This window comes from Phascolarctos cinereus, unplaced genomic scaffold (assembly GCF_003287225.1).
Source record: "Phascolarctos cinereus isolate Bilbo 61053 unplaced genomic scaffold, phaCin_HiC Scaffold_3;HRSCAF=262, whole genome shotgun sequence".
Lineage (NCBI taxonomy): Eukaryota > Metazoa > Chordata > Mammalia > Diprotodontia > Phascolarctidae > Phascolarctos > Phascolarctos cinereus.
The window spans coordinates 245,807,292-245,833,187 of NW_027555736.1; the positions used below are offsets into that span (position 1 = coordinate 245,807,292).

Genomic DNA, 25,896 nt, shown 5'->3' on the forward strand with positions numbered 1-25,896 from the left:
GCTTTCAGAGCTATTTCTAGGGACCTGCAAGTTTTTAGGTCTTCCAGGGTGGTATGATCTAAGGAGAGATGTCCTCTCCTGGCCTGTGCTCTCACTGTGGTCAGCGAGTGACCACAAGCACTCTTTTTTCCCCCTGGAACTGTGAAGAGGGTCTCCTCTCCAATGTTGCCAGAAACTCTGCTATGCCAGTGCTCCTCCTTGCTCCAGGACTGCCACCCAGTACTGTGACCCAGATCCAGGTAGGGGCAAAGCAGCAGAGTCTTGCCTTAGTGCTAGCAAAGAGACCCATGTAATCTCCTTCTGACCAGTTGTTTGATCCCCTTACCATCTTTGGCCTGAGAGCTCCAGAGCCGCTGCTGCTGATTCCCAAGGCCTGTTCTTGCTTTGCTGGAGCTGGGCCTGGGACTGGACTGTTTCTCTCTCTTACCCAGGTCGGACAGACCTTTCCTATTCACCTTATAAGTTGTCTTTGGTGTTTGTGGGCTGAGAAATCTGGAAACTGCCACTGTTGCCAATGGTTTAGTCCCCTGAGCCATGCTCTGGGTTTGTTGGGCCTGGTCTGTGCTGGTGCGGACCGCACTGGACTCTCTCTCTCAGGCCAGGTGCACAACAGACCTTTCTTGTTGACCTTCCAAGTTGTCTTGGGCTGGAAATTTATTTCACTCTTTTTGTGGGTTCTGCTGCTTTAAAATTTGTTCAGAGTCAGTTTTTAATGCTGTTTGGAGGGGTTTGGGGGAGAGCTCAGGTGAGTGTCTGCCTATAGGCATCTGCCTCTGCCATCTTGGCTGCACCCTCTACATTTCAAAAAATAAGCATTTTTGGAGGAGTGGGGTAACTGCTTACTATATTTTAATGCTCTAATTTAATTTCATAACAACACTTTTAGTGAATAGAACAAATTTTTTTTTCCACTGTGGAGACTAGTATATTAGAGACAGAGTGGTATGATAGAAAGAGCATTGGACTTGGAATCTGGAAGCATCTGGGTTTGAATCCCACCTCTATCCCTTACAAGCAGAGTATGATCATGTCATTTAGTCTCACAATGAGCCTCATACCTGTAGCACTTACCTCATTAACTAGTTGTATGTGAAGTGGTTTGTAAACCTGTGTGTGACAGATAGTAGGTGCTTAATAAATGTTTACTGATTGATGCAGTGTTTACTGTAAAGCAGGTTCCTCGCATGACTCCCTGGTCTTTTCTGTATCTCTTGTAGCTGCAGTTAGTATCTTCATTAGTGGAAGCTCTGAGACCTACAGTGCTTACTGCAAAATCTGATTCAAACCTTGACTCCGCAGAGTTCTTCTGGACCTTGATAGGGAATTTCCTTTTCAGTTCCTTTTTTAGTGTATTGTCCTTCCTCATTGGATGTGAGCTTCTTGAGGGTAGGGAACAGATGTCTTGTTTTTGTTTGTATATGTATTCTCAGCCCTTTGTACAGTGCCTGGCACACAGTCAGCATGTAATAAATGCTTGATGTTTATTTCTGCTGTTACTAAAAATGATATTATTTTCATTTAGCAAAGGCATAATTTTGGCTGCCATTTTATTTGGGTTTTGGCTGAAATTTAGACATTATGAATAAGAATAATAGTTAACATTAATGCTTTAAGATGAGAAAGCAGCCCTCAGGATATTAAATGACTTAACTTGCTTTAGGTCACACAGTTAGTAAATACTTCATAAAGCAATTTCTTTGCAGCAACCAAATGAGGTAAATTTTGCAAGTATTATTATCATCATGATGTAAAGGAGAAAACTGAGTCTCAAAGAGGTTAAATAACTTGCTTAAAAGATCATTCGTTTATTAAATAGCAGATTTCAGTCTTCAAAATCTTTTGATTTCAAGTCCAGTGGTCATTCCATTATAGTGTGGAATCTTTTTGACCTGTGGTCCATGAACCTGCTTTTAAAAATATTTTGAAAACTGTATTTCAATATAATTAATTTCCTTTGGTCCATAGCCTTCACCAGACAAAGGATGCCATAATGCAAAAAAAAAAAAAAAAAGTGAAAAACCTCTGCTTCACTGTATCTTCAGGTGATCCCTGGGGTTATAGTTATCTCCATTATTTAAATTTGTAGGGCTTTCAGTGTGCACGGTTATAAAGGGAACATTTGACTACCTTAACTCTTCCTCTTCCACTGGCTGTTCAAATGAGTCTCATATTTTTTGTGGGATGACTAGTCATTTTTAAGCTATTGTTATTTAAAGTATTTCTTTGAACTGGTTTTCACTAGGGTTGAAAGCTTGATTTTTGTCAGTCTTGGAAAATGAATGAATGCTGAGCAAGAATCCTCATTTGGAAAGCAGTCTCATCTTAATGGGAATGATTTGTTTGAGATTGTTGTATGAAGATGAAACTCTACCCATTAGTTTAGAATTCATATATAATCAAAATAAAGAGTGGCTTGTGTATTTTATACCTTTTAAGTTAAAAAAAACCATTTATGGAAGATGTTACATTTATGATTTGAATAATTTATGCAAAACCCGTATGAGGTTCCTAAGATGCCTCCACAGTCTCTTAACATATGTAAAAATAATGTAAGATTTAAAAGCCTGAGTTTCTTGTCTATTCTATAAAAATGCTATCTCTCTATATACATATATACCTCATGTGGGTATATAAACACATTTATCTCTACTCTAAAACATTAATTTTTCACTTTTGAATTTTGATGCTGTTGTTATTTAATTTGATCTTGAGTTACTTTACTTCCGAGACTGCATTATAGCCCTATTCTGATGGCTCATAAAAATAGCTTGCTTGTATATATTCGATTTTTAAATTTCCAAAGTTCTTTGTATATGTGAGACTCCTTTGAGTCTCACCACAAACCTTAAGGAACACTGAAGGCTCTTTTCCCCAGGCTCAGGAATCATCAAGGTCCAGCCATTATGTCATAGATGATGGTGGTGGTGGTGGCGGCAGTGGTGGCAATAGAAGCTAGCATTTATATAGGAATTAAGGTGTGCAAAACTGTGTCATTTGATCCTCACCAACAGCCCTGTGAAGTAGGTTGGTATTATTGTCCCCATTTTATAGATCAGGAAAGTGAGGCTAGAAAAGAAGTTCAATGACTTGCCAAGAGTCACACAACTAAGGCAGATTTTGAACTGAGTCTTCCTGACACCAGATCTATTCCATGCTGTTCCAAGTTGGCTCCTGTCTTTTGATCCCCACTACTTGCTTCTTCCATCCTCTTATTCCTTAGCCCCCCCCCCCCAAACCTGCCTTTTAAAATACCTTGTTGGAATAATACTTTTCCGAATACCATCCTGTTGCCCTGAAGGCTGATGCATGAGTGTAGGGAGATGTCTTACAAACACCTTCTTTACAGAAATGCTGAAGAAAGAAATTCAGTAGTACCCTGTTGCTTTTATGAAAGTGTTCTGCAATCTGCTCCCAATTTACCTTTGTAGATTTTGTTTCATATTGCTCACTTTTCCTTCCTTACTGTATTCCAGCCAATCTGCCCTACTGATTATCCTGAACCTGACATTTTGGCTCTTGGCTTTTGCCAGACTGTTCCCTGTGACTAAAAAGCTCTCCCACCCTCCTCTACCCCCTGCCTTCCAGCCTCAGCTGAGTACCTCCTGTATTTGGAAGTCTTTCTTTGATTTCTCCAGTTTTGATTTTGCTGTTTCTTCTCAAATCATGTTGCATTTACTTATCTGTGTACCTGTATGAGACACTTTAGAACATAAACTCCTCGAGGTAAGTGTCTTTTCATTTCAGCTTTTGTCTCACAGGTCCTAGTTGGATTGAATTGTGCCAGGTTCTTGGCATCTGACGTTCATCAAGCATGAAAGGTTAATTTTTGTTCTTCTGCTGTCTGCTTTTTTCTGGGTCAGGAATCAATTTCGTGTTTAGTTTAAGCAAGCCTCTGATACAGAAACGTCAGAGTGGAGTTGCCATAGTAGTGGAAGATGACAATTTCAAAAAATTTCCCTTCCCCAAGAGGTCTGTGTTTCTGTGTGAGATAAAAGAGATTGCTTTGCTTTCTCTTCTTTTCTCTGTCCTTTTATAATCAGTACACGTCAGTGGGAATTGCTGTAGTGTTTGGCCAGTTGTGTAATTAAAAGTCATTGAAATACTTTGCTTTTTTGTGCCCTTTGTTTAATGATAGTTGTAGGGTTTGGGGCACTTTAATACGTATGTAAATGCAGTTTTGGGGCAAGTTTACACTATAAAGTGGTCATTTTCTTGCAGAACATGGACAGATCGGGAATGAAAAATGCTTAAGAATTTCAAGACTTCACCATGAATTGGCTTACAGGTAGGAGATCTTGATTCCAGGATATGGTTTTGACAGCTTATCTTCTATAGATTATTCCTGGGCCTTAGTGTTCCAACTCTAGAATAAGGAGTAGACATTTGCTTAATACTGAAAAACATTGTTATGTGATGAAAAAGATCAGAATTGTAAAGCATCTTGAGATATTTAGGAAGAGGCTTTCTTTTTTTTTTCCCTTCTTTTCTTTTTTTTTTTCCTGAGGCAGTCGGGATTATGTGACTTGCCCAGGGTCACACAATTAGTAAGTATCAAACGTCTGAGGTTGGGATTTGAACTCAGGTCCTCGTGGCTCAAAGGCCACTGCTCTATCTACTGTACCATCTAGCTGCCCCAGGAAGGAGCTTTCTAAGAGTGAAGTATTATTACTAAGGTGGGAGCCCATTTCATGCATTAACAGAATAGGAAATCTTAATAATCGAGAATTTCTCAGTTTTTGGTTTCAGATATTAAGGTATATGTGCAGTGTTAACCCAACAGCCAGTATTACCGAGAGCTAACAAAAATAGTTTAGACATGTTGCCCATAGGAATAGTCTTATCTTATTAATACCTTGTGGTATTAGGCTGTGCCTAATTTAGTCTTTTATTCACCTCTTTTAGTTTGGTCCTTAATTGAGGACTTTTCTCCATCTATACAGGTACTATATATTTTATTTTTACTTTCTCTCTTTTTTTCAGACCTTCATTCTCTTCCAAACCTATTTCTTTTGAAGACATCATCACACTTCCAGAATTTGAAGTTTGTGATTTCGGATCTTTACTCTTGGATGTTTCATATCCAACTGAGTATGGAAAAATTCCAAAATATCCAAAAGGAATGATGACTCTTGTCGTTTCTACCTTTACAGCATCTCTTCTATGTGACCCTTATCTCAGCTCATGTAACTACCATCTTACTTCAGGCCCTTGATTGTTGCAACAACATCTTAATTTGTCTCTTTGCCTCAAGCCTCTCACCGCTCTGTCCATTCTATGTACTGCTGGTAGTAATTTTCCTTAAGGGCTGATTTGACCATGTTATTCCCCTGTTCAAAAACTCCAGTAGCTTCCTATTGATTTTAGAATGAAACATCAACCCCTTTCTTTAGCTTTTAAAACCCTACACTTCTTGGCCTTAACCTATTTTTCCAGCCACATTGGATATTCTCCTTTCCCTTCCTCTGCAATCCAGAAAAACTGGTCTTCTCTTGGTTTCTCACTCATGGCACTCCCATCTCTTATCTCTGGTCTCTGTTCCTTTGCACTGGCTGTTCCTAATGTCTGGAGTGCACATCTCATCACCTGCACCTTGTAGAATCCCTTTCTTCCTTGAGGATGCAGTTCAGGTGCTGTCTTTTGCATGAAGTTGCCTTTCCTAATTCTCTCAAATGCCTTCCCACCCAAACTGCTTTGTGTTATTGTTCACTTGTTTAAGTTCTCTCTGACTCTTTGTACCCCTATTTGGGATTTTCTTGGCAGAGATACTGGAGTAGTTTGCCATTTTCTTCACTAGCTCATTTTATAGATGAAAAAATAAAGTATATAGGGTTAAGTGACTTGTCCAGAGTCACACCGCCAGTGAGTGTCTAAGGCTGGATTTGAATTCAGGAAGATGAGTCTTCCTCACTCCAGGTCTGGTATTCTATCCACTGCACCATCTAGCTACCTAAACTACCTTGTATTTATCCACATATGTGTTTCTTAACTTCATATTTGTGTTGTATGTATTTTACATGTACTTGTCTTCTCCATTAGAATGGAAGCTGATTATAAGTAGGGAATGTTTTGTTCTTTGTACCTTTATATCCCTGGTCCCTAGCACAGTGTGTGTTATATAGTAGGCATTTAAATCCGTGCTGATTGATGTATACATGTTGTTTTCCTTGTATAGAATATGAATGCCTTGAGAACAAGGCACAGTTTAGTTTTTGCCTTTGTATCTCTAGTTCCTTGCACAATGCCTGGCACAATAGTACTTATTTAATAAATGCTAGTTGATTAAATTTTGTATATATTTCCATAGCATGAAATGAGGAGGGATGGCTATATATTTGAAGAACATCTGCTACCTTAGAAAAATACAGTTGATTAATTCCACCTGATTGAAGAATCAGTCAGATCTATTCTTATAAGAAATATGGGGCCAGTACTCACCCATTGTTTGTTACACAAATTTCTGGTCAGTAAAATTAGCTGGGCAAAATTCTTATGGAAAATAGTGAGGAAATTTTCCTAACTTTGAGCTTTGAGAAAACAGATTTGTGTAGCTGTCATTAAATAGAGACTAATAGAAGACAAATGTTTCTTGTGTTAGTTGGCATTACTGACAACTCTAGTCATGAATATGAATTGTAGTAGTGTCTGATATTTGCTTATCACAGAATCCTGGGTAGAAGGGATGTCATTGCTTATCCACATAATGTGAATAAAAAAGAATCAGTTCTATGGAGTGAGTTCCTTTCTAGTCTTTCCATGTTATGGCACATGAGAGTGGTGCATGAGACAGTGGCAGAATGCAATTTGACCACAAGTGTAAACAGATACATATTTAAGGAAAGTGATATATAACAAGTTTTATATAAAGTTTGTACCTTGCTTTAATTAATCCATGTGTTTGTAAGCTTGTGTGTGTGTGTGTGTGTGTGTGTGTGTGTGTGTGTGTGTGTATATATATATATATATATATATATATATATATAAAATTCTAAGAGGTAGTGTGTCTGCAGGAGATGAAAGCAAATTCTGGAGTCAGGAAGCCTTGGGTTCAGTTTGTGTTCTTTTTTTCTTTTTTTTTTTAATATAAATTTATTTATTTTTAGTTTTCAGCATTCACTTCCACAAGTTTTTCAGTTACAAATTTTCACCCCATCTCACCCCCTCCCCCACCACAAGATGGCATGCATTCTGAATCTCCCTTCCCCTAGTCTGTCCTCTCTTCTATCTCTTCCCCCCACCTTCTCTTATCCCCTTCCCTTTTTATTTTCCTGTAGGGCAGGATAGACTTCTGTACCCCATTTCCTGTATTTCTTATTTCCCAGTAGCATGTGAAAACATTTTTTTTAAACATATGTTTTTAAAACTTTAGGTTTCAAATTTTCTCTGTTCCTCCCTCCCCACCCACCCTCATTGAAAAGGCAAGCAACTCCATATAGATTGTACATGTGCAGTTATGCAAAACACGTCCATAGTAGACATGTTGTGAAAAACTAACTCTATTTCCCTTAATCCTATCCTGTCCCCCCATTTATTCTGTTCTTTCTTTTGACCCTGCCCCTCCTCAGAAGTATTTGCTTCTGATTACACCCTTTCCCAATCTGCCCTCCTCTCTATCATCCCCCTGCTCTCTTGTCCCCTTCTCCCCCTATTTTCCTGTAGGGTAAGACAGATTTCCTTACCTAATTGAATGTGTATGTTATTCCCTCCTTAATCCAAATCCTATGAGAATAAGATTCACTCATTCCCTCTTACCTTCCCCCATACCTTCCTCTGTTTCCCCTCCACTGTAAGAGCCTTTTCTTTTCTTTTTTTTTGTGAGATAATTTGTCCCATTCTACCTCTACCTTTCTTTTTCTCATAGTATAATCCTCCCTCATCCCTTAATTTTATTCTCCAGATAAGACGCCTTAATCTTCAATTCACCCTGTGCCCTCTAGCTATCTATCTATATATACACATACATATAATTTTTTTCTCCAAGTACCCTAATACTGACAAAGGTCTCATGAGTTATAAATATTATCTTTCCATGTAGGAATATAAACAGTTCAATCTTAATAAGTCTTTTAAGATTTCTCTTTCCTGTTTACCTCTTCATGTTCCACTTGAGTCTTGTATTTGAAAGTCAGATTTTCTATTAAGCTCTGGTCTTTACATCAGGACTGCTTAAAGGTCCTCTTTCACTGAATGAACATTTTTCCCCCTGAAGGATTATACTCAGTTTTGTTGGGTAGGACATTCTTTTTTTTTTTTTAATTTTTTTTAAATTTGAGGCAATTGGGGTTAAGTGACTTGCCCAGGGTCATACAGCTAGTAAGTGTCAAGTGTTTGGTCTGAGGCCGGATTTGAACTCAGGTACTCCTGACTTCAGGGCCGGTGCTCTATCCACTGCACCACCTAGCTGCCTCCTTTGGGTAGGACATTCTTGATTGTAATCCTATCTCCTTTGCCCTCCGGAATATTATATTCCATGCCCTGCGGTCCTTTAATGTAGAAGCTGCTAAATCTTGTGTTATCCTGATTGTGTTTCCACAGTACTTGAATTGTTTCCTTCTGGCAGCTTGTAATATTTTCTCCTTGACCTGGGAACTCTAGAATTTGGCTATAATATTCCTAGGAGTTTTCCTTTGGGGATGTCTTTCAGGAGGAGATCTGTGGATTCTTTCAATTTCTATTTTGCCCTCTGGTTCTAATATATCGTGGCAGTTTTCCTTGACAATTTCTTGAAAGATGACGTCTGGGCTCTCTTTTTCATCATGGCTTTCAGATAGTCCAATAATTTTTAAATTCTCTCTCCTGGATCTATTTTCCAGGTCAGTTGTTTTTCCAGTGAGATATTTCACATTGTTTTCTAATTTTTTATTCTTTTGGATTTGTTTTATAGTGTCTTGATTTCTCATAAAGTCACTGCTCTAATTTTTAAGGAAATATTTTCTTCAGTAATCTTTTGGACTTCCTTTTCCATTTGGCCAGTTTTTCTTTTTAGGGCATTCTTCTCCTCTTTGGCTTTTTGGACCTCTTTTGCCATTTGGGTTAGGCTATTTTTTGAGGTGTTATTTTTTTGGGTCTCCTCTAGCAAGCTGTTAATTTGTTTTTCATTATTTTCTTGCATCCCTCTCATTTCTCTTCCCAGTTTTTCCTCTACTTCTCTTACTTGCTTTTCAAAATCCCTTTGGAGCTCTTCCAAGGCCTGGGACTGATTTCATATTTTTCTTGGAGGCTTTGGATGTAGGAGCTTTGTTGTCTTCTTCTGGTTGTATATTTTGATCTTCTTTTTCACCAAAGTAAGATAATATAGTCTAACTCTTTTTGTGCTGCTTGCTCATGATCCCAGCCAATTACTTGAGTTTTAAATTCTTTGTTAAGGTAAGAGTCTGCTTCCAATGTGGAGAATGTACTGTCCCAAGCTTTGGGGAATTGTACAGCTGTTTTCAGAGATACTTGTAGGGGCATGTAAATTTTCAGTTCTTCCAAGGTGTTGTGATAAGGGGCGAGGTGTTTACTCCTTTCCTGGCCTGTGACCACAAGTATTCCTTTCTGTCCTGTAACTGTGAGGAGGGGCTTCTCTCCACAGCCACTACAAGCTTCACCGTGCCAGTGCTCCTCCTCACCCCACCACTGCCGTCCAGATCTGTGACCCATATCCAAACATGGGCAAAGCAAGAGATTCCTGCCTTAGCACTGGCAAAGAGATCCCTGCAATCCCTCTCTGATCAGCCACTCAATTCCCCTTCAGTCTGTGGACCAGAAGCTTGGGAAGCAGCTGCCCTCCCAGGGCCATGCTCTTGGGGAATGGAGCTGAGACCCTGCGCTCCACTCTCAGCACTGCAGAAACAGACTTTTCCCACTGACCTTCTAAGTTGTCTTTGGCATTCGTGCATTGAGGAGTCTGGAAACCTCCGCAGCTGCCCGCGATTTAGTCCTCTGAGGCCTGCTCCAGGTTTGCTGTGGCCTGTGCGCCCACACCTTGCAGAGCTCTACTCCCAGCCCTGTGCGATACACCTTTCTGATCAATCATCCAGGTTGTCTTGGGTTGGAAATTTGTTTCACTCTGGTCTTTTTGTGGGTTCTGCTGCTTCAGAATTTGTTTAGAGCCATTTTTTGTGAGTATTTGGAGGGGTCTGGGGGAGAGTTCAAGCAAGCCACTGCTTTCACTCTGCCATCTTGGCTCCACCCCCTCTTCAGTTTGTGTTCTTGACACATGCTGTGTGATTGTGGGCAAATCAATTGCCTTCTCAGACACCCAGCAACTAAGACTGTAAATTAAAGCAATTGTCAAGTTCTTAATACCCCTGAAATTAATACCCCTCTTTCCCATCTTCAAATTCTGTTTAAAATATATCTAGAACTTGTTATTTACAAGAGTATTATGGGTTATCTGTTCTTTTTTTTTTTGAAATTTTAAAAAATTTATTTATTCTTAGTTTTCAGCATTAACTTCCATAAGATTTTGAGTTCTAAATTTTCTCCCCATTTTTCCCTTCCTCCCACCCCAAGATGGCATGCGGTTTGATTGTAAAGACAAACTAGAACCAATGGTTGCAACCACAAAAAAGAAGAAACAAACAAAAAAAAGAAAAAAAAAGGAAAGAGACCAAATAATATGCTTTGATCTGCATTCAGACTTCATAGTTCTTTGTTGGGATATGGACAACATTTCCATCACGAGTGCCTTGGAGTTGTCTTGGATCCTTGCATTGCTAAGAAGAGATGAATCTATCAAAGTTAGTCATCGCACAGTGTGCCTGTTACTGTGTGCAGTCTTCTGGTTCTGCTCTCTTCACTTAGCATAGGTCCGTAAAAGTCTTTCCACTTGCTTGTCGTTTCTTATAGCATAATAGAATTCTATTACATTCATATACCACAGTTTGTTCAGCCATTCCCCAACTGATGGACATCCCTTCAATTTCCAATTCTTTGCTGTCAGAAAAAGAGCTGCTGTAAATATTTTTGTACATGTAGATCCTTTTCCCATTTTTATGATCTCTTTGGGATACAGACCTAGAAGTGCTATTGCTGGTCAAAGGGTACGTACATTTTTGTAGCCCCTTTGGGCATAGTTCCAAATTGCTCTCCAGAGTGGTTGGATCAGTTCACAATTCCACCAACAAGTGCATTAGTATTCCAGTTTTCCCACATCTTCTCCAGCATTTATCATTTTTCTTTTTTGTCACGTTAGCCAATCTGATAGGTGTGATGTGGTACCTCAGAGTTGTTTTGTCTGATTTGCATTTCCTCAATCGCTAGTGATTTAGAGCATTTTTTCATATGACTATATAGATAGCTTTAATTTCTTCATCTGAAAACTTCCTGTTTATATTCTTTGACCATTTATCAGTTGGGGAGGGTTATCTGTTCTTAAGGTGAGTAGTAGATTCAACCTTATTTGTAAATCATGGATTTTCATTCAATGCATTGCATTTGTTTGAAGGCCATAATATTTAATATTCTGATGTGCCTCTTATAACCACTAGCCCTTGGCAACATCGACAGAGTTTGTTGTTTTGCTGGTTTCTTTCTCCTCAGTAAATCTATGCCTAGTGCCATTATGTTTTCTCCTGGTTAAAACCTACTTTACTGAAAAGGTCTGAAGTGCCAGTTATTGATAATAGATTAAGATGTGACTGCTTTCAAGATAGATAATTTACATTTTAACAGGGGTGTTAGCATTGTACTCACAAGTAAAATTCTTAAATTTCAGACCTCAAGTATTGGCTTTTTAAAATTAAGTCACATATTTGGCTACTGTGTCTTAAGAAAATTTATTTAAGTAAAATAACTTCACGTAAGAGAGGTAATCCAGAGGAACAGGTATGCTTTAAGTGTCCCCTGTGGATCCAAAAACACCTGATTGTCCTCATTCTAGGCTGTGGCAAAAACTGGCATGTGACCCTGCTTCTCAATGTGCTAGACAACTTTTTAAAATATAAGTTGCCAAAAAAGTGCCAGTCTAAATGGGTAGAAGGAGTTGCCTTACCTGAGAGTTCTCTATAGGTCTAGTCCTTATACTTCTGATTTCACTACCAGATGCTTACTGATAGATTAGAATCCATTTCCTCACCTCTTTGTTGTTGTTCAGTCATCTTTCAGTTGTACCCAACTCTTTGTTTCCACTTGGGGTTTTCTTGGCAAAGATACTGAAGTGGTTTGCCATTTCTTTCTCCAGCTCATTTTGTAGATGAAGAAACTGAGGCAAACAGGGTTAAGTAACTTGCCCAGGGTCGCATAGGTAGGCAGTGTCTGAGGCCAGATTTGAACTCAGGAAGGTGAGTCTTCAGCCTCCAAGCCTGGCACTCTATCGCCTGCACACCTAGGTGCCCTAACCTCTTTTTTACTGTGATTAAATGAGAAATCGAAAATTTTTGTTTTGCATATTCTTTTTGTTAAGAATTGTTTTCTTAAAGACCTTAATTTAAAAGGCCAAGGTCACCCACTACATACAGGGCCATCGCCAATCTTCTTGATATTTGTCTTGCCACTGAACTCCAATGACTCTGGAAGAGAAAGCGAGGCTGTTGACATTGCACAGCTCTGCCTCAATTAGATCCAGTTCATGTGTAAGTCAAGACACCACCCTCATGATGCCATCGGTGCTTTTCAAGAAAGAAAGAAAGATGAACAACAGCAAGTGATCATTCAGTTTCTGCAGAAAGACCTCCAGTAGGGGCAGCTAGGTGGCGCAGTGGATAGAGCACCGGGCCTGGATTCAGGAGGACCTGAGTTCAAATGCGGCCTCAGACACATAACATTTACTAGCTGTGTGACCCTGGGCAAGTCACTTAACCCCACTGCCTAGCAAAAAAACAAACAAAAAAAACACAGAAAGACCTCCAGTGACTGGAAATTCTTCCCACTTCTCAAGACATAAGGCACCTGGCCCTTTCCTTGGATCATTTTCAGAGGGCCAAGACTCAGTTAATAGAGGGGGACAAAAACACTTTCCATACTCGCATGTGTAAATTTATGCAGGACCTCTCAAATGCTAGAGATGTCACCTCACAGGGCAAATCCATACACACAAAATAACCAAACTCTTTCTGAATAAAGTTTGAAAAAGTAAAAAAAAAAAAGAATTGTTTTCTTAAATATATATTTTGTTTTTATTTCTGAGAGGCTATATGGAGTAGTAGGGAGAAGCCTGGGCCTAGGAAAATTTGGGTTTAAATCACGTGTTGGACATATACTTGCTATGTGTGTGATCTGTGGTCAGAGCCACTTAACTTCTCAGTGGCCTTGATGGCTCTTTAACACCGTACGTTCTAGATGAGGTTCCACACTGGCAGTTCCCTAAACCTCTGAAATCATAGATAGGGACCACAAAAAGAAAAAAAATCAGTGCAAAACAAACACCTTTTATCTTCTTTTGACATATACAGGTATTCAAATACCTGAGCAAGATCATAAAAAAAGAAAATAAATATGTAAGTGAAAGCAACCAAGTCAAAAAAATTTGATGTGATTTTTCAGATATCTTTAATCTGATTATTTATTATTTTATTGATTGTTAACGTCATTTCAAAAGATACACATATATCGATATATGTGTGTATCTACACACACAGACAGACAGACACATATTTAACTAGTCGTAGTCACTAGCAGTTATAGTTCTTTTTCTGTTCTTTGGAGTTTTTTTATGTTATGGGTTTGTTGTTTAAATACATGATTGTTGTCAATATGTATGTGTATAGTCATTTGGTTCTGTTTTCTTTCTATATCATTTCATAGAAATCTTTTTATATTTCTTTGAATACCTCACATTTGTCATATTTATAACCTAATAGTAGGCCATTATGTTCATATAACATATAATGTTCAGCCATTTTTTTACTGGCAGACACTTAGTTTCCTTCTGTTTTTTTTTTGAACTATTAATAATAGTGCTGCTAGATCTCTTCCTACCCATTAATAATTTATTCGGTGTATAGGCCCAGTAGTAGGATCAATGGGTCAAAGGTTATGTACATTGTGATCATTATTATACAATAATAATGGAAATATACAATTTCCAAATTGCTTTCCAGTAAGGTTCAACTAATTTGCAGCTGAAGTATTAATGCAATAATAGTGTGTAATTTTACTACATTGGGGCCAGAAATGAATTTTATTTTTAATGTTCTCTGTTTGATGGGGTCCAGGTAAAATCTTAGTGTTTCAGTCTGCATTTGTGATTATTAATGACTTTGAGCATTTTTCATGTGATTGTTGATAGGCCTGTTTCAAAAATTATTCATCTTTTATGACTATTTATCAAGTAGACTGACATTTTTTTCCCCTAATACTTTTGTATGGTTTCCTTACACATTTTGAATGTTCACCTTTTACTAGTATTCTATGGAAATATTTTTTCCCCCTAATTTGTTTCTCTCATTATTTTGGGTACTCTGCTTTTTTGGTTGTTGTTGTGTGGAAGCTTTATATTTTTAGATAATCAAAGTAGTCTTTTTTATGTCCTATAATTTACTCTTAGTCATAGCTTAAGAACTTACTCCCTTTTCACAGTTGTGGAAGATATAATGATATTCTCTCCTTACAGTTTTTTTTTTTTGGATATTTTTTTCCCATCTTAAACTCTAGATTATTTACCAAATTGAATTTGTGGCATATGGCATGAGATTACGGACCAAGATCTGTTATAGAGAATCTAGACTTAGAAAAATTCTAAGAACTCCTTAACTCTATAGATAACATCAATTTATACTTTGGTATACATTGGTATATATTTTGAGAATAGCTGAGGATAGTAAGAAATTTAATGCAATAGATTAGTAATAAGGATTGAGAGAGGCCACAAGGTATTTAGATTTTTACCAAAACTGCACATATAAATCATGAATATTGTCTTTAAGTAAAACATTGTTAGTTGTTGTGTATGGCAAACATAAAAGAACATCTAAAAACTAAAACAAATTGCATTTTGGTGAATAGGAAGTGGCTTATTACTGACATAGGAGTCATTCCTCAATCGCTTTCTGTGTACATTTAGACCACTGATTTGAGCAAAGATGGAAAAAAGTAATAATGAGAAAAAAACATGGTGTACAAACTAAATAACTCCTATGTGTACCTTCCTTACACCTTGTTATTTGTGATGAAAAATGGATTATGGATAGAAGTAAGGACATGGCTGCAGGCTACAATAATTTTATAACAAAAATTTGGCTCACATAAATCAAGGGTCACATAAGTAAGAGACCAAAGTCTAGAATCTAGCTCCAGAGTAGTCTGCAAACACACAGCTTTTCTGCCTAGCAGAGAGATATGACAGCCAAAGGCAACACTGATTTAGAATATAAACTTGCTTGTAAAATCTTACAGAGAGAGAGAGAGAGTATGAAAGATTATTAGCAGTATTGTCTCATAAAACAGAGAAGCAGAGGACAGTTAAACTTGTAGAAAGTAAGCTTGGACAGAACCACTAAGCAGAGTCACTCAAGGCTATTTAAGGATCAAAATAAAAGTAGGACAAGAATTAGTAGAACAACTGCAAATTTTGCAACAAATTTAACCTTTTTTAAATTTAAACTTTTAAAAATAATTTTTAGGTTTTTTTTAAACCATTAAAAACAGTGGAGCCACCACATTTGAACTTTTAACATCACAGTCCCAAGTGATCATAGATGAGGTAGAAATGAGAACAAAGTTGGGAAAGGCATTTGAATCAGATCAAGTATAGTTAGAGGAGATCTTTATTGGAAGTGGTACTTGTGAGGATGTGGATGAATTAATTCACAAAGTACTTGAAGAAGGAGACAAAGATAAATTAAAAATCTTGGACCTTACTAATACTGAGAAAAGATAAAGGAAAGAATGTTAACAGGTATATACCTATATGTGCTTATTTTTTCTTCTATGTAAAGTTTTTATGATAGTAATCTATGTGCATATTATTAATGATAATAGCTGGCATTTCTATAGTGCTTTAACATTTGCACAGCACTTTACATGATGCTGTTGTATCCTCACAACTCTGGGAGGCAAATGCTATTTTTATCCTCATTTTACAGATAAGGAAACGGAGGCAGGCAGAAATCAGATGACTTGCCCAGCTCACACAGTTAGTAAATGTCTCAGGCTGAATTTGAATTCTGGACTTCTTGACTCCAGGTCCAGTTCTATCCCCTGCATCACCTAGCTAGCTGCCTCTGTAATGAGGGCATTCTTGATGATGGTATTAGTAGGGAACAAGCAGGCTTTCACAAGTGATATTTCACAGAAGACTACATCTTTACCATCACAAAGTTGCCTTCAAGATTTAGTAAACACTGTGTTGAGTGTTTTTTGACTTTGAAAAAACATTTGCTTTGTAAAGCAAATACTGCTTTAAAGGTTCACTTCTAACAAGATATCTCTCATAGATCCATAAAAATTATCAAAGATTCCATGAAAGATATAACAGCAGAGGTGACCTTGTTCTAGCCTATGGTCAGAAACATCAGTTAATGCAGTGGATTAGTAATAAGGATTGAGATAGACCACAAAGTATTTAGATTTTTACCAAAACTGCACACATGAATCATGAATATTATCTTTAAGTAAAGCATTGTTAGTTGTTGGATATGGCAAAGGTAAAAGAACTTTTAAAAACTAAAATAAATTGTATTTTAGTGGACAGGAAGTAGCTTCATGCATGTAAAAATAAGCACACATGCATGATGCAGTGCATTAAATGAAACATAAAACAAGGAAATGAATGATCACTAGATGTGTTTGCCATGTCACAGATGAGATCTGGTGCAGAGTCCAAATTGAAGAGGGATTCTTTATAGGCGATGAGGTCCTCCAATGTTCCCATTTGAGGATGTGCTCATTGCTTCAAGCCTTAGAACACTGTAGAACCTCCTGGATGAGATCCAAAAACTCAAGAATAATTGTATCAAGAATTGGGATCGTGGGGCAGCTAGGTGGCACAGTGGAGAGAACACCGGCCCTGAAGTCAGGAGTACCTGAGTTCAAATCCGGCCTCAGACCAAACACTTGACACTTACTAGCTGTGTGACCCTGGGCAAATCACTTAACCCCAATTGCCTAAAAAAAAAAAGAATTGGGATCAAACATTTATACAGGAAAAAACAAATGGATAAAGTATGCGCTAATCTTGACATATAGTTAGGTGAACGACCTTTAGAGCTTGTCCATAAGATAAAGACACGGGGTGGGGGAAGAGAGAGAGAGAGAGAGAGAGAGAGAGAGAGCGTGTGTGTGTATGTGTGTGTGTGTGTGTGTGTGTGTGTGTGTGTGTGTGTGTGGTGTTTACAGTGATGGAACAACTTTACAGGTTGTCCATCTAACAGTATGTTGCAGTCAGGGTATTTTGTACCAATATCCCATGGATGGTGTGTTGGGCCCAGAATTTTAGAAGAGAATGGGTTGGATTGCCTTTGGAAACTCCAAATTTTTCCCAGAAACAAAGGCCCATTTTTTTCCCGTTTTAAATGTTTTATTTTTAAAATAGGGCAGCTAGATGGTGCAGTGGATGGAGCACCGGCCCTGAAGTCAGGAGGACCTGAGTTCAAATCTAGCCTCAGACCAAACACTTGACACTAGCTGTGTGACCCTGGGCAAGTCACTTAATCCCAATTGCCTTAAAAAAAAGTTTTAGTTTTTTCCAATTACATGTAAAAGCAATTTTGAACATTCATTTTTTTAAATTTTGTGTTTCAGTTTCTCTCCCTCCTTCCCTACTTCCCCCTTTATCAAGAAGGAAAGCAGTTTGATATATTATACATGTGCAGTTATGCAAAATACATTTCCACATTAGTTCATGTTGTGAAATAAAACAGACCAAAAAAACACCCAGAAAAAAAGGTAAAAAAAGTGTGCTTCGATCTGCATTCAGATTTTATCAACACATATTTTTAATACCAGTATTCTACTGATATTGATGTATAGCTGGAAAGTCATGGAATATCACGGTCTTAAAATAACCGCAAATAGGTATCAGTTGGCACCACTCAGAGCAGTTCTTAATCTTTTTTTGTATAATGGACCCATTGGGCAGTCTGGCGAAACCTATGGACCTATTCTCAGATTAATATTTTTAAATTAATAAAATAAAATATATGGACTTACAAAAGAAAGAAATTATACTGAAATATAGTTCTCAAAATATTTTAAAAGACAATTTCACAGGCCCTAGATTAAGACTCAGAGGGTGATAGAGAAACACTAACAAGTAATGAACTATGAAAAAATACTGGAATAAAGAATATCATCAGAGAAATGTAGAATTGAAAATGAAGGTGGCCTGATCCATCCATGGTGAGAGGGAGGACTAATGAGTGGATTTTGTGTGCACTGCTGGTGTCTTAATGATGTTAAAGGAACAGAATTTCTTGTGGCAAACTTATGGGTGGCCAAGGACAAGGGTTGCTTTCATAAAACCATAGAATACAGATGAAAGGGGCCTGAGTGGCCATCTATTCCAGTCCATATGTCCAGAAGAGTTCCCGTTGTAAACATACTTAACCATTCTCTGCTTAAAGACTTCAAGTGATAGGGAACTCACCACTTTCTAAGACAGCTCATCCCACTTTTGGACACCTGATTATTAAGAAGTTTTTTCTGATATCAAGCCCAAATTTCCCTTGGCAATTTTCACTCGTTGTTCTTGGTTCTGATTCTCAGGTCAAACAGAGCAAGTTAATTCTTATTTTGTATGATCCTTCATTTGATTACTTGGAAAGAATGATTCTGTTTCCCCCTGTCTTCTCCAGGCTAAACATCCCTAACTCCTTCAACCTGTTCACTTATGGCATGGACTCGGGGCTTTTCACCCTCTCAGTTGTCCTCTTCTCTATGCTCTCAGCTGATCAATCTCCTTTTTAATCTGAACATAATACTCCCCATATGATATGTATGACTAGAGTGAAGGTCAAGGGGACTGTCATGTCCTTGATTCCTGGAAGCTGTACATCTCTTAGTGCAACCTAAGATCACATGACAAGCATTTGGCTTCTGACTCATTGAGCTTACATTCTACTAAAAATCCTAGATACTCAGAGCTGCTATCTAACCATGTCTCTCCCATCTGGTACTTGTGAAACAATTTTTTAAAAAAAATATTTCTATAAGTTTATTTATTTTTAAAAATGTATTTATTTTTAGTTCTTAACATTCACTTTTAGTGAATTTTAATTCTAAATTCTTGCCCCCTCCCCAAGACAGCATGCAATCTGATATAGGCTATGCATGTACAATCATATTAAACATATTTCCACATTAGTCATGTTGTGAAAGAAGAATCAGAATGAAAGGGAAAAACCATGAGGAAAAAAATTAAAATAAGAGAAAATAGTGTGCTTCAATTTGCATTCAGATTCCATAGTTCTTTCCCTGGATGTGGATAGTGAAACCGATTTTTAAAAACTGAAATGTAAGACTCTATATCCCTATTGGATTTAATTTTATTAGATTTAACTTAGTGCTCTAGCCTGTCAAAGGTCTCTTTGAATCCTGACTCTCCTATAATGAATTAACTGTCCTTCCAAGCTTTATGTCATCTGTAAACTTGATGAGCTTGCCATTTATAAATGGCCTTTAGCCAAGTCACTAATTAAAAAATAAACAAAAAAAAATCTTTTTGCAAAGTATCCAGAAAGCTCTGAAACTTGAAAAAGTATAGAACTTGTATCTGATACTTAAATTTTTTTTTCAGATTTTATTGATTTATTTAATTTTAGTTTTCAACATTCACTTCCACAAGATTTTGAGTTCCAGGGGCAGCTAGGTGTCACAGTGAATAGAGCACCAGCCCTGAAGTCAGGAGGACCTGAGTTCAAATCCAGCCTCAGACCAAACACTTGACACCTACTAGCTGTGTGACCCTGGGCAAGTCACTTAACCCTATTTGCCTAAAAAGAAAAAAAAGTAAAAACAAAAAGATTTTGTGTTCCATATTTTCTCCCTGTCTCGCCCCTCCACACACACCCAAGACAGTGTGCATTCTGAATACTCCTTCCCCTAATCTGCCCTCCCTTCTATGTCCCCCCACCCCTTCTCTTATCCCCTTCCCCTTCAATTTTCCTGTAGGGCAGGATAGACTTCTGTACCCCATTGCCTGTATATCTTATTTCCCAGTTGCACGTGAAAACAATATTTAACATTTATTTTTAAAACTTTGGGTTCCAAATTTTCTCCCTTCCTCCCTCCCCACCCAACCTCATTGAAAAGGAAGGCAACTCCATATTGGTTATACATGTAGTCATGCAAAAACACTTCCATAGTGGTCATGTTGTGAAAAACTAAGTATATTTCCCTTAATCCTGACCTACTCCCCATTTATTCTATTCTGTCTTTTGACCCTGTCCCTCCTTAGAAGTGTTTGCTTCTGATGGGCATACTTTAATTTTAAAAATTAACTCAAAAATAATAAAAATAGGAGAAGATGCTCAGCTAGCAAGGACACTGAAGAGAAATGACCTTAGCTTTTTTCCAGGTGATGTGAGATATCATTTTTCAAATCTTATAATAATACAATGTAAGAAACATGGGGAATTGATTTGGGCAGAAGTATAGGACTTATAGGAGATAAACTTTAGTCACAAAAATAACCTTATACTAATATGAAATAGAAATAGTATTTCTGTATGATTGTTTAACATGGACTGCCTTGGAAAGGCTTTGTAGTTTTTTGGTCCATTCTTTGAAACATTGGTTGGTTTAGGAAAGAAAAAGAGAGAGAGAGAGAGAGAGAGAGATGAATACAGATATTTTTCCAAGTTAGAAAAAAGTCAAAACATTAATAAATAATGCTTTGGGTTATGGGAGGATATTACTGGTGACTGTTATATCACTGTGTCATTCTGCTTCAGTTTGGAGACCGATTATGAAAGGTGGGAAGCTGATGATTACCTTGACTAACTTTTCACAAGCTTGCCCCCAAGCTGTGTTTTTATTTTATTACTTCTGTCAGGGTAGGCTTAAAGGTCAGAGAGTAATAAAACCGAAATGGCGAAGTCATGATTCAAATATAACTTGAGATTGTTTCAGTGGAATATTACTAAAAAACTTATATAATTGAAGAAAAGGAAAACTTGAAATGGATCAGAAAATAAGATAGATGACTTTGGTTGACAGGATCCCAGGATGGGAGAGCCCGTCCTATTTCCATGGTTATTGAAGACATTTTTCACTTATGCGCTCAACTGAGTTGCCCCTTTTGCTCTCCCTGCACCTCATTCTAAGTAGATGCCTCACCTTTGAGACCATCTACTGTGAGTTTCCTTGGTTTCCCTCTGTAGCACTCAACAACCTCTTCTCTTCCCTCCCCTCCCCCCCTCAGTGAAGGGATGCAGCTTCTCCTTTGCCGAGACCCTTTATCCATGTCCTTAAGCCTCTTCCCAGCTCCTTTTGGACTTTGGGATGATTAATCTTCACTCCTTCTGTAGTATCTTTTGTTTCTTCTTTGTTTATTCCTTCCCCTTTATCCATTAAACTGTTAGGTCTTCCCTTTCCTAACCCTGGTACCTCCTCCTAAGGTCTCTCCTTATCTTCATTGGCAAAATTCTAGAAAAATTAACCTGAACTCATTCCTCAATTCCTTGCAGTTTGACTTCTTCTACTACTTGATATTAAAGCTGACTTGGAAGTCACCAGTGATCTAGTCACTATATCCAGTGGTATTTTCTGCATTCTCCTCCACTTAGAACACTATTATTTAATAATGTTGGCCTACCCTCTATTTCTTGTTATTTCCTTCTTCCTTAGTTTATAACATTTGTACTTTGCTGGTCCTTCCCTACCTTTCTTTGCTGTTTGCTAAAGTGGTTTTTCTTTTTCCCATTATTTCAGGGATATGCCCCCAATTTTTTTCCTGTCCAGTCCTACCCTTTCATGTCCTTTCAGAGGTGAGGGAGAGGATGAGGGAGTAGGTCACAGACTTGGGGGACCCCATTTGCAAAGTTTTAGGGAGAGGAGGAGGTAGAATGTCTTATATGGAGAACAGGTGTCCTTGTGGATAAAATGCTAGACTTGGAGTCAGGAGGAACTGAATTTGAAGCTTCCTGTCCTAGATACTTACCAGCTTTCTGACCTTTGGTAAGTCATCCCACTTCTCTGAGTTTCTGTTGTCTTTGTAAAAATGGTAATAGTATTTATATAATACCTGCCTTACAGGGTTGTTGTGAAGACCAAATAGAAAGGGTTTCAAAAACCTTTTAGCCTATGTATCTGAGTAATGGATGGGCCCTTGTGTTATAGAAAATTTGGACAGGAGAAAGAGTGGTGAAGGAAAGTACACCCCAGTCAGGGATAGGAATGCAGAAAGAAGGAAAGGAGGAAATAAGTATTTATTAATTGCCTACTGTATGCCAGACACTGTGTAAAGTGCTTTACAAATAGTTGTCTCATTCATTCCTCACAACAACCCTGAGAGATAAGTTCTATTATCCTCATTTTATAGCTGAGGAAACGGAGGCAGGTAGAGGTTAAGTGACTTGCCTGGGGTCACCCAGCTAGTAAGTGTTCTAGGCTAGATTTGAACTTAGGTCTTCCTAACTCCAGGCCCAAAGATACCTCTAGGCAGCTTATGATGAGTAGGTAGAGAGTACTGAGAGTAGGTAGAATAGGGGAGAAGAAAGAGATTGTGATTTAAAGAAGAGAGGACACAAAGCAGAGGGAAATAATCATCGAAATGACAAAAATGAGGGAAAAGGAAATTTTACATGAAAAGGACTTGATCAGTAATATAAGAGTTGGACAAAAGTAACTTTAAGCATTTTTACATTGGGCAAGAATTAATTTTTCAAAATTGTTTCTTTTGTTTATAAGTAGTAAAGAAGTCTTCTAAACTTAGAATGAGAAACACTCAGGTTTTGGGTTAACAAAGTGGAAAACTTGGGGTCTTGCATTTAATTGTCAGCATTTTTCAATGTTCATAAACATTTATGAACATCATTGTTTGATACTATTAGTTGTCTAAATTGAATGGATTTTAAATAAAAAAAATTTTGAAGACATCAGAGATCCTTAGTCTAATTTAAATCAGGCAGTTTATATGTATATATGTACACACACATATATGTATATGGCATGCAGCATCCTGTAATGGATAGAAAGGATAAGTATCTAATTTTGAAATAACTATATATTAGCATTTCACAAGCTCGTTCTAAAAAGTCTTGGGGATATTCCGTGTGGTATAAGAAAATTTCCTATGCTAGGGATATTTTTGCCTTAAAAATATTAAATAGAAATTATGTCCTTTCAGGAACCTGTGATTTCATCTGTGTTGAAATTACTGTATCATGGCTATAATTTAGAATTTTTAGAGGGTTGCCTAAAGAGTAGAAAAGAATAGACTTGTTTGTGGTCCTATTAAGTTTAATAATGCCTTTGTCCAGGCTTACTCTCATGGTTGGAATGATCTCTCCTCACCTCTGCCTTAGAATCTCTTCAAAGCTCTTCTCAAATATCCTCTCACCATGAGGCCTTTCCTGATTTTCCCCGGCTACCACTGCTGGCCCTCCTCATTGCATCATATTTATTTTGTATGCATTTTATATTTGCTTAGATGTGTAAGTATTGTCTCCCTGGAAAAGACTGAGCTCTCTGAGGGCAAGGACTCCTTTTTTCTCCTCTTCTTTGTGTCACCAGTGTCTAGTACAGTACCCTGCTGTTGTTCAGTCATTTTTCAGTCATCTCCCACTCTTCATGACCCCATTTGGGGTTTTCTTGGCAAAGATACTGGAGTGGTTTGACATTTCCTTCTCCAGCTCATTTTACAGATGAGGAAATTGAGGCAAACAGGTTAAGTGACTTGTCCAGCTAGAAAGTGTGTGAGGCCATATTTGAACTCGAGAAAATGAGTCTTTCTGACTCTAGGCCTACCACTCTGTCCATTGTACCAGCTAGCTTCCTTAGATACTTGATTAATAAACCTAATACTAATTAGTGCCCTAATACTTGATTAATAAATGCTTAGTTGATTATTTGACCTATCGTGTTGGGATTCTGACCCTTAATACTTGATTAATAAATACTTGTTGATTAATTGATTGAAGTATCATTGGTGGGTTTTGAACCCAGGTCTTTCTGATTCCTGTTCCATCACACTATCCGTTTATACTGTGCTGCTTTGCTATGGTTTATATGTGTATTAAAACTTATACAGATGCATCATTTTTGGTATGAAAAAAGACCTAGTTTACTCTATTTTGCTTCAGATTTCCTCTTCCCCTTCAGGTTTTCCTCGGAGCTCTCAGACCTATATGAGTTCTATTGGTATGTTTCAACCCTAAAAGTTTTGTAAGTGCTTAACTCTAAAGTGACTGTATTTACATAATATAATACCTCTGCTTGTTAAGTGTATTGTATAAACATTTCCATTTCCATTCAGCCCTTTATTTGACAATTTCCAGTCCCATTACCATCCTGTCATCTTCTGTCTTTTTGGTCCTTTTCTTGCACCTTTTGAGAAGTATTTAGAGCTGTTCAGCAGTGAGTAAAGAAGAATGTAACATAGTTTCTTTATTTATTGCTAACTCATAGTAGACTATTGAGGGGATATTGGTACTACTTGCCAAAGTAGAAACCAGTGAAAGTGGTAGCTATGATTATCATCACCTGTTCTTGTGGCTCAGCATGCATTGGAAGTGATTCTGATCTTCTACAATCCACGTGGATTGCAAGGGGATGAATTTTTTGATGTAAAAAAATTAGTTGGTTGAGGTAGGACTAGAACTTGATAGGTCTGACTCCTAAACTAATGAATTTGTTTTCTGTGTGGTTTGAGGAAATACCCGTAAGAGGAAATAATAGGTTGTGAAAGTATAAGAGCCATAGAGTCATAGGATCATAGAGTCATGTAAAAGACTTTTGGCAGTCTGTTGAAGCCTATAGATCCTTTTTCAGAATAATGTTTTTAAATGCATAAATAAAATATGCAGGATCACAAATGAAACCAGTTAAATTGAAATAGTTATTAAAATATTTTGAAAAAGCTTATGGACCCTAGGTTAAGAACCCCTGATCTACTCAAATCCTCTCGTAGTATAAATGAAGAAACTTGAGCCTGGGGGTTGTTACTCTCTGATGGCAAATGTACTGGTTGTAGTGAGATGGTGCGCTAGAATTAAGAGCTAGAATTTGAACCCAGGAGCTCTGACTCCAAATTCCACTTTCTTTTCACTGTACCTTGGAGTATGTAAGGTTTTTCATACTGGAACCAATGAAAGTGGTAGCTATGATTATTATTACCTGTTCTCATGGCTCACCATGCACTGGAAGTGACTCTGATCTTCTACAGCCCACATGGGCTGCAAGGAGGCAACGTTTTTGACCATAGGAGTTCCAGGTGGACACCGAAAGTGGATGGGCAGCCCTGAAAAGGGCTTGTCAAGCCCTCCCACCAGAAGGCGCTAGTCTTCCTTGAACATCCTATACATGTTTGATAATTGTTTGTTGATGGATTGATTGACTGAAACAACTTTTACTCAAAATCACATAGGCCTCAAACAGTACAGTTGGAACAAACTTTTCTCTTCTGAATCTAGAACTCTCTTTGTGTACCCTTCTGAGACTTTAAGCGAAAGTGGGGGGTTCTCCTAACCCTCCCCTCCCAGACTGTTGGATGCTGGAGGGGAGTGGGAGAAATAGTGGTCAAATTGAACATTTCTACTCTATCTACAAAGTGAATACATATACTTCTTTCACTGAAAATGGAAAATTTTCAGAGGATTTAAGGAATTTTCCCTTAGGTTAAATATCTAATAAATTGGAGTCCTGAAGAAGAGATGAGAAAATGTATGTTTCCCTTCTTTGCAAAACTGGGAAGCTGTAGATATGAAGTATTGCACGTATTACTGTTAAAGTTGGTTGATATATTGGTTGGTTTTGGTGACCTGCTTTTTTCTTTTTTTTTCTTCTTTGTTATAAGAGATGGCTGTCTGAGTTGAGGTG

The 25,896-nt window shown here is 37.7% G+C and overlaps 1 protein-coding gene across 1 annotated transcript in view; it reads left to right on the forward strand.

Moving 5' to 3' along the window:
* Positions 1 to 25,896, forward strand: part of FUT8 (fucosyltransferase 8) — a 443,858-nt gene that overhangs the window by 45,072 nt on the left and 372,890 nt on the right. The window contains exon 2 of the mRNA XM_021004648.2: positions 4,219 to 4,285. The gene's annotated coding sequence lies outside the window, so the exon portion shown is untranslated. The remainder of the gene's footprint in view (positions 1 to 4,218; positions 4,286 to 25,896) is intronic.